This window comes from Paroedura picta, chromosome 4, assembly GCF_049243985.1.
Source record: "Paroedura picta isolate Pp20150507F chromosome 4, Ppicta_v3.0, whole genome shotgun sequence".
NCBI lineage: Eukaryota > Metazoa > Chordata > Lepidosauria > Squamata > Gekkonidae > Paroedura > Paroedura picta.
Window position 1 is genome coordinate 132,764,895 of NC_135372.1, and position 6,366 is coordinate 132,771,260.

A 6,366-nucleotide genomic window follows, 5' to 3' on the forward strand; every position below is an offset into this window, starting at 1 on the left:
GTTTTTACAGGCACCTGCCCGCCTGAAGCTCGGTCGACACGGTTACCGCCTCAGAGCTTAAACAGCAGATCATAAACTATTCTGTTATGACGGCTGTAAATGGAAGCAATAGTCATTTACCCAAAAGAGCTGTTAACGTAAATAAGATAAGGAAATGTGGTTACCCACGGAGTATTTCAACCTGATGCCATTTGTTTCACCGGCGTTAACTTTCCAGCAAGGCTGCTTAGAACTGATTTTTTTTCTTTCTGGAAGCAGCACACAGCACAGCCCTCTGGTGGGACTGTACCGCTTTAGGGGTGCGGGTGGGTTTGAATGAGCCCCCTCACAGGGTGAGATCTGGCATCATAAGAGATTGCTTTCTGATCCGGTTTTCGGCAAGGATCAGGCATCCCTTTAGCAGCAGACAGCTCACCAGGTGCCGGGTCACACGGAGAACTGCTAGAATATAGCGAGAAGCTAATTAATGAATAAATTATCAAAGGAGCCATGAGACCAAAGTACATATCCATACAGGAGATGCATGGTTTTTGCATGACTCACAGCTCTGAACTCCTCTCCTTCCAGTGTTCCTCTGCCAGGTAATTGAGACATGCCAAGTATTGATAGAATCATACAATCTTTCCTGATGTAGAGTTGCCACCTGTTAGAGGTCTGTATGAATCATTAATCACAAAAATCTCCCTGGGAAGTTTGGGAATCGGTCTCTTTTAAATAAGGGCTGCACAGCAATTTCCTTTCCTTTGATGTGGGTTTAGGGTTGCCAGTTCCAGGGCAGGAAATTGCTGGAGATTCCAGAACGGAGGCTGGGAAGGGTGGAGTTTAGGGAGGGGCCTAGATGGGATGTGATATAGAATCACAGAGTTGGAAGGGGCCTCCAGGGTCATCTAGTCCAACCCCCTGCAGAATGCATGGAGTTCTATCTCCATTCATGGAGGCTTGCTGGGTGAGCTTGAGTTAGTCACACCTAACCCAGCCTAACCTACCCCACAGGGTTGTTGTGAGGATAAAATGAAGGAGAAGAGAACGGTGCAAGCCACTTCGGGTTCCCATTGGGGAGAACAGTGGGGTACAAATGAATAAAACCAATACATTTATTTGTGGACGGTGTGTTTAAATAGACAGGCACCACAAAAAACACTCCAGAAAAAAAATGTCAATTTTGATTTAGTCCAAAGTGCTTTTTTCCTCCTCAGCTGAGAAATAAACCTACGTGAAGGCAGGAATTTAGAATAAAAAATGCTGATGCTAGCTTACCCGTAGCAGTATGAACAAGCTACTGAAATACTCGGTGAATCCTGCTACTCAGAGATAAAGGAAGCTTTAAGATCTTGTAGAAAAGAGGGGGGCTGTTTCCCTTCATAATTCCTGATAGTTGTGAATTACTGCCTCTGAGTTAGCAAAAGGGTCTTTATTCTGCCCCTCAGCTCCCTACAGAAGGAACAATGCCAAATGTGCAGACCGAAAGGCCACATGGCTGATAAGAATAATAAGGAAAAACATGAATAGAAAATGACATGAAATAACATGCAAAACTCCCCCAAACCTATGAAAATAACGAAGCGCCAGGCCCGGCCTCCCTTCATGGCAAGCGTGAACTTGTATTGCCTTCCGTAGAAAATAGGATTTTAAAATAGTATTAAATAAGCTTTTACATTCTCTCGAGTCTGTTTGGAAGCCGGCAGTCCTGATGAAAAGGGCTTTTTTTAAAAACAGAAAGCAGCTCCCCACAAGGTTGTTTAATCTTCACACTTTTGGTACCTGACAGTCTGTGGCCGGGATGACAATACTCGATAATCCGGTGGTGGGAATGAGAAGGAAAGTCTTGTATCACGGAGAACAAATGTGATTTAAGGAGTTAAGCAGCTGTAAGGTTGTGAATTATCATAGGCTTGAAAATGGAACAGGAGGGGAAAAAACTTATTAGGTCATTCTAACCTGCTCTCAGATGATTCCGTCTCCCCACCCTAAAGAATCTCAGTGAGTGGAAAACAGCAATGATTTTTTAAAAAAGGGAATCATAGGTCTCAGTCATTTGTTATTGAGGCAACAGACCACCACTCTGTTCTGGGCATCTCTGCCATTCATTCCTGAACGGAATCCTATCTGGTGGCTAGAACTTTTTAATGTTTTAAGAATTATTTATTTATTTATGGATTTATATACTGCCCTTCTCGGACATACCATCTCGGAATGGTTTACAGAAATTAAAACACAATAAAACCCAGTATAGTCTGTATACCAGAGCCTGCTTGGTGAAGTGGTTAGGAGCACTGACTTCTAATCTGGCAAGCCGGGTTTGGTTCCCCACTCCTCTTCCACATGCAGCCAACTGAGTGACCTTGGGCTCACCACAGCCCTGATAAAGCTGTTCGGACCGAGGAGTAATAACAGGGCTCTCTCAGCCTCACCCACCTCACAGGGTGTCTGTTGTGGGGAGAGGAAAGGGAAGGCGAATGTAAACTGCTCTGAGACTCCTTTGGGTAGAGAAAAGTGGCATATAAGAACCAACTCTTCGTCTTCAGTAATATTAGGGTTCTCTCAGCCTCACCTCCCTCACAGAGTGTCTGTTGTGGGGAGAGGAAAGGGAAGGCAAATGTAAGCTGCTTTGAGACTCCTTCGGATAGAGAAAAGTGGCATATAAGAACCAACCTTCTTCTTCTATATAAAGCAATATAAAACAGATTTTAAAAATTTAGAGCTACAATCAGGCATAGCAGCATCAGCCAAGATGCCGGAATTCGAGGAATTATAACCTGCCAGTTGTTAGGTACTAGGAGGTGTCAGAAAAGGAAAGGAGAGCAGAAGAGGCAGAAGGGAAAAAATCTATTTAGTGAGCCCTTCTGGAATTTGAGAAAGGGTGGACTACCACAAAATGGCTGCCATGGGAGGCAAGACCCATCACAAGATGGCTGACAAAAAGCTAACATGAAGCTGCCTTATACAGAATCAGCACCGTGGTCCAGCAGGGCTATTATGATCTACTCAAAACAGCAGTGGTTCTAGGAAGAGGTCTTTCCCATCATTTCACAGCCTGGTTCTTTAACTGGATATGCTGGGGATTGAACCTGGGATCTTCTGCATGCTGCAAAAGAGGTTAACTGCTGAGGCATAGCCCTTCCCTGGTCAACCTGGGCGTATGGATGAACAAGATTTCAGGCAGTTCTAACCTTTGCATTGTCCTATGATGGGAGCAGTTTAGGGAAACCAGACCACCTCCCTTATTTCCTTCAATTGTCTGAGGACAAGTGACAAGGAAGCCCCAGTCTAAATAGGATCATGAGGGCTTGTGTCATGGCCTTGGGTCGACTCGGCACACCAAGCATCTTCTTGGAGTGCCACAATTTGAGAAGGGGGAATATGTGGATAAATGCAACCAGCTCACCATGGTGGGGTATTCCAATGGGGAGAGTCGGCAATGAGGATTAGGGGGTGACAAAGCGGGTGGAGGAGGGAAAGTCTCAGGCATCAGCTTTGTTGGATGGTGTAAGTCTCTGTAATACTGTGATAGCTGGAAAGATTTGGACATGAAGCTGCCTTATACTGAATCAGACCTTTGGTCCATGAAAGTCAGTATTGTCTATTCAGACAGTGGCTCTCCAGGGTTTCAGGTTGAGGTTTTCCCATCACCCTACTGCCTGGTCCTTCTAACTGGAGATGATGGGGATTGAAACTTTGCTCTGGTTCAGCTTCACTTGGAGTACTGTGTTCAGTTTTGGGCACCCCAGTTGAAGAGGGATGTAGACAAACTGGAGCATGTCCAGAGGAGGGCAACAAAGATGGTGAGTGGTTTGGAAACCAAGATGTATGAAGAAAGGTTGGGGGAGGCTGGTCTGTTTAGCCTGGAGAGGAGATGAGTGAGAAGGGATTTGATAACCATCTTCAAATATTTAAAAGGCTGCCATATTGAGGATGGAGCAGAGTTGTTCTCTCTTGCCCCAGAGGGATGGACCAGAACCAACGGAATGAAATTGATTCAAAAGAAATTTTGTCTAAACATCTGGAAGAAGTTCCTGACAGAGTGGTTTCTCAGTGGAACAGGCTTCCTCGGGAGGTGATGGGCTCTTTGGAAATTTTTAAACAGAGGCTGGATAGCTATCTAACGGAGAGGCTGATTCTGTGAAGGTTCAAGGGGGTGGCAGATTACAGTAGATGAGCGATGTGGTTGTGAGTGTCCTGCATAGTGCAGGGGGTTGGACTAGATGACCCAGGAGATCCATTCCAACTCTATTATTCTGTGATTCTATTATTCTAACTGGGACCTTCTGTCTCCTGCCTGGTGGAATAGGCTCCCCGGGGAAATCAGGGCCCTGACGGAAATTGCCAAGTTCTCAAAGCAGCTTACAATTGCCTTCCCTTCCCTCTATTAAACCAGGCTTATGGTTGAGGCCAATCCAGAACTATACTGTAATAACTCCCCGGACCTCCCCCCCCCTTTTCCCTCCCTCCACTCTGACTCCCACCAACTCCTCATCCTATAACATCTATAAGCCATTAAATATATACCATCAGTGCATACAACTGCTTTATAAACCGCCGCGAGTCCAAATGGAATGCGGCGGTATATAAATACAAAAATAAATAAATGTTTAAAAATGTTATACTGCTTCATTGTTTGTTGATATGAATTGTAAGTTGATTTAGCTGTTCACTGCCCCAAGATGGCAAGTCCAAGAGGGGCGATATACAAATTAAACTATGAATAAATATATTAAAAATTTAACGTAAAGGATTTTCCACTGAGCCATGGACCCAGCCATTAAATGTATACTGTCAATTTATTGGTTGACCCAAGATGGCAAGTCCAAAAGGGGCGATATACAAATTAAACTATAAAATATATTAACAAATTTAATACAGGAGATCTTCCACTGAGCCATGGACCCAGCCATTAAATGTATACTGTCAATTTATTGGTTGTCTTATTGTTCTGTTTTTACTGCCACAGGCACACCACTTAGACTATTTGCATCAGACACCAACCTGGCTCAGGGGAGGGGCCATGGCGTCATGGGAAAACCTTGGTTTTGCGTGCAGAAGGTCCCCGGTTCGACCCTTAGCACTGCTAGTTAAAAAGGGTAGGATGGGATGTGAAAAACCTCTAACTGAGAACCTGGAGAACGACTGCTGGGCTGAATGGGCTGCACAGACCCTGCTGGACCACTGGTCTCATTCAGTATAATGCAGTTTCATGTATGTTCATGTTTTGCTAGTTTGGCTCCCCCCCCCCCCCCGAATCTCAAAGCACAGTCTGAATGTGACCTTTCTGAAACTATGCAGATCTGCTGGAAAGGAAAAATGAGATGCAAATGCAATTAACAAACTGAATAAATATTTATTCATTCCAGGCTGGAAATGGTGCCTTGCATTAGCAGAGAAGCAGAGCATTAAGAACAGAGAACCAGGCTTTCTGAACAACCATGACTGAATGAAACAGCCTGCTTGCAAGAAACCCATCCGATCTCAGGGAAAGAAGTGATTAGCCCCTCTCTGAATCAGTCCTGTGGCAAGATACTGAATCTATCGATCACATCTTTTCCTGGAAAGTTTTCCAGGTGCCACAGTTCTGATCGATACTTCTCTTGGCAGCCTGTTGTAACCCTGTGGACCCTGTCACGTGTGGTGGCCCTCCATTTTATTTCTGACCACATGTCTGAATGTCAGTGTGGTGTAGTGGTTAAGAGCAGTGGCCTCTAATCTTTAGAGCTGGGTTTGATTCCCTGCTCCTCCACATGCAGCAAGCTGGGTGACCTTGGGCTAGTCTCAGTCCTGTGTGAGAACAACTGTGTCAGAGCTCTCTCTGCCCCACCTACCCCACACGGTGCCTGTTGTGGGGAAAGGAGGGGAAGGCAATTGTAAGCCTCTTTAAGACTCCTTTGGGTAGAGAAAAGCAGGGTATTAAAACCAATTCTTTTACTTCTTGAGTGAGCATCATACAGTTATATTACTGCTCTTTTATATTCAAAATTCTCTCATAACTCTTTCGTTGCTGCCAAATCACAGCTGACGTTTGACAACCCTGTGGAGTTTTTCAAGGTGGCTTATCATTGCTTGCCTCCATGTCACGACCCTGGACTTCCTCAGAGGTCTCCCATCCAACTACAGGGCTGTCCTTGCTTAGTTTCCGAGGTCTCACAAGATCAGGCTAGCTTGAGCAATGCAGGTCAGGGCTTTATAACCTTACCTCTTTTCTTTTCTCCCCAGCTTCAGCTTTGGCACAGAATCTTACCTCAGGACTGTGTTTATAATTTAGACAACTGGACTTGCAAAGGGCCTGAAGCCGAAACAGGATGGCAATCAAGTTTTTAAGCTAAATCCAAACCACACCCAGGGCCGGTTTAACCATGTAGCACGTGCTACGGGCCC

At 45.0% G+C, this 6,366-nt stretch overlaps 1 protein-coding gene across 1 annotated transcript in view; it reads right to left on the reverse strand.

The window, feature by feature from the left end:
* The window catches only part of PMEPA1 (prostate transmembrane protein, androgen induced 1), a 93,270-nt gene extending 92,620 nt beyond the window's left edge, over nt 1-650 (reverse strand). Inside the window, exon 1 of the mRNA XM_077335700.1 lies at nt 544-650. The gene's annotated coding sequence lies outside the window, so the exon portion shown is untranslated. The remainder of the gene's footprint in view (nt 1-543) is intronic.
* Nucleotides 651-6,366: the final 5,716 nt, after the last annotated feature.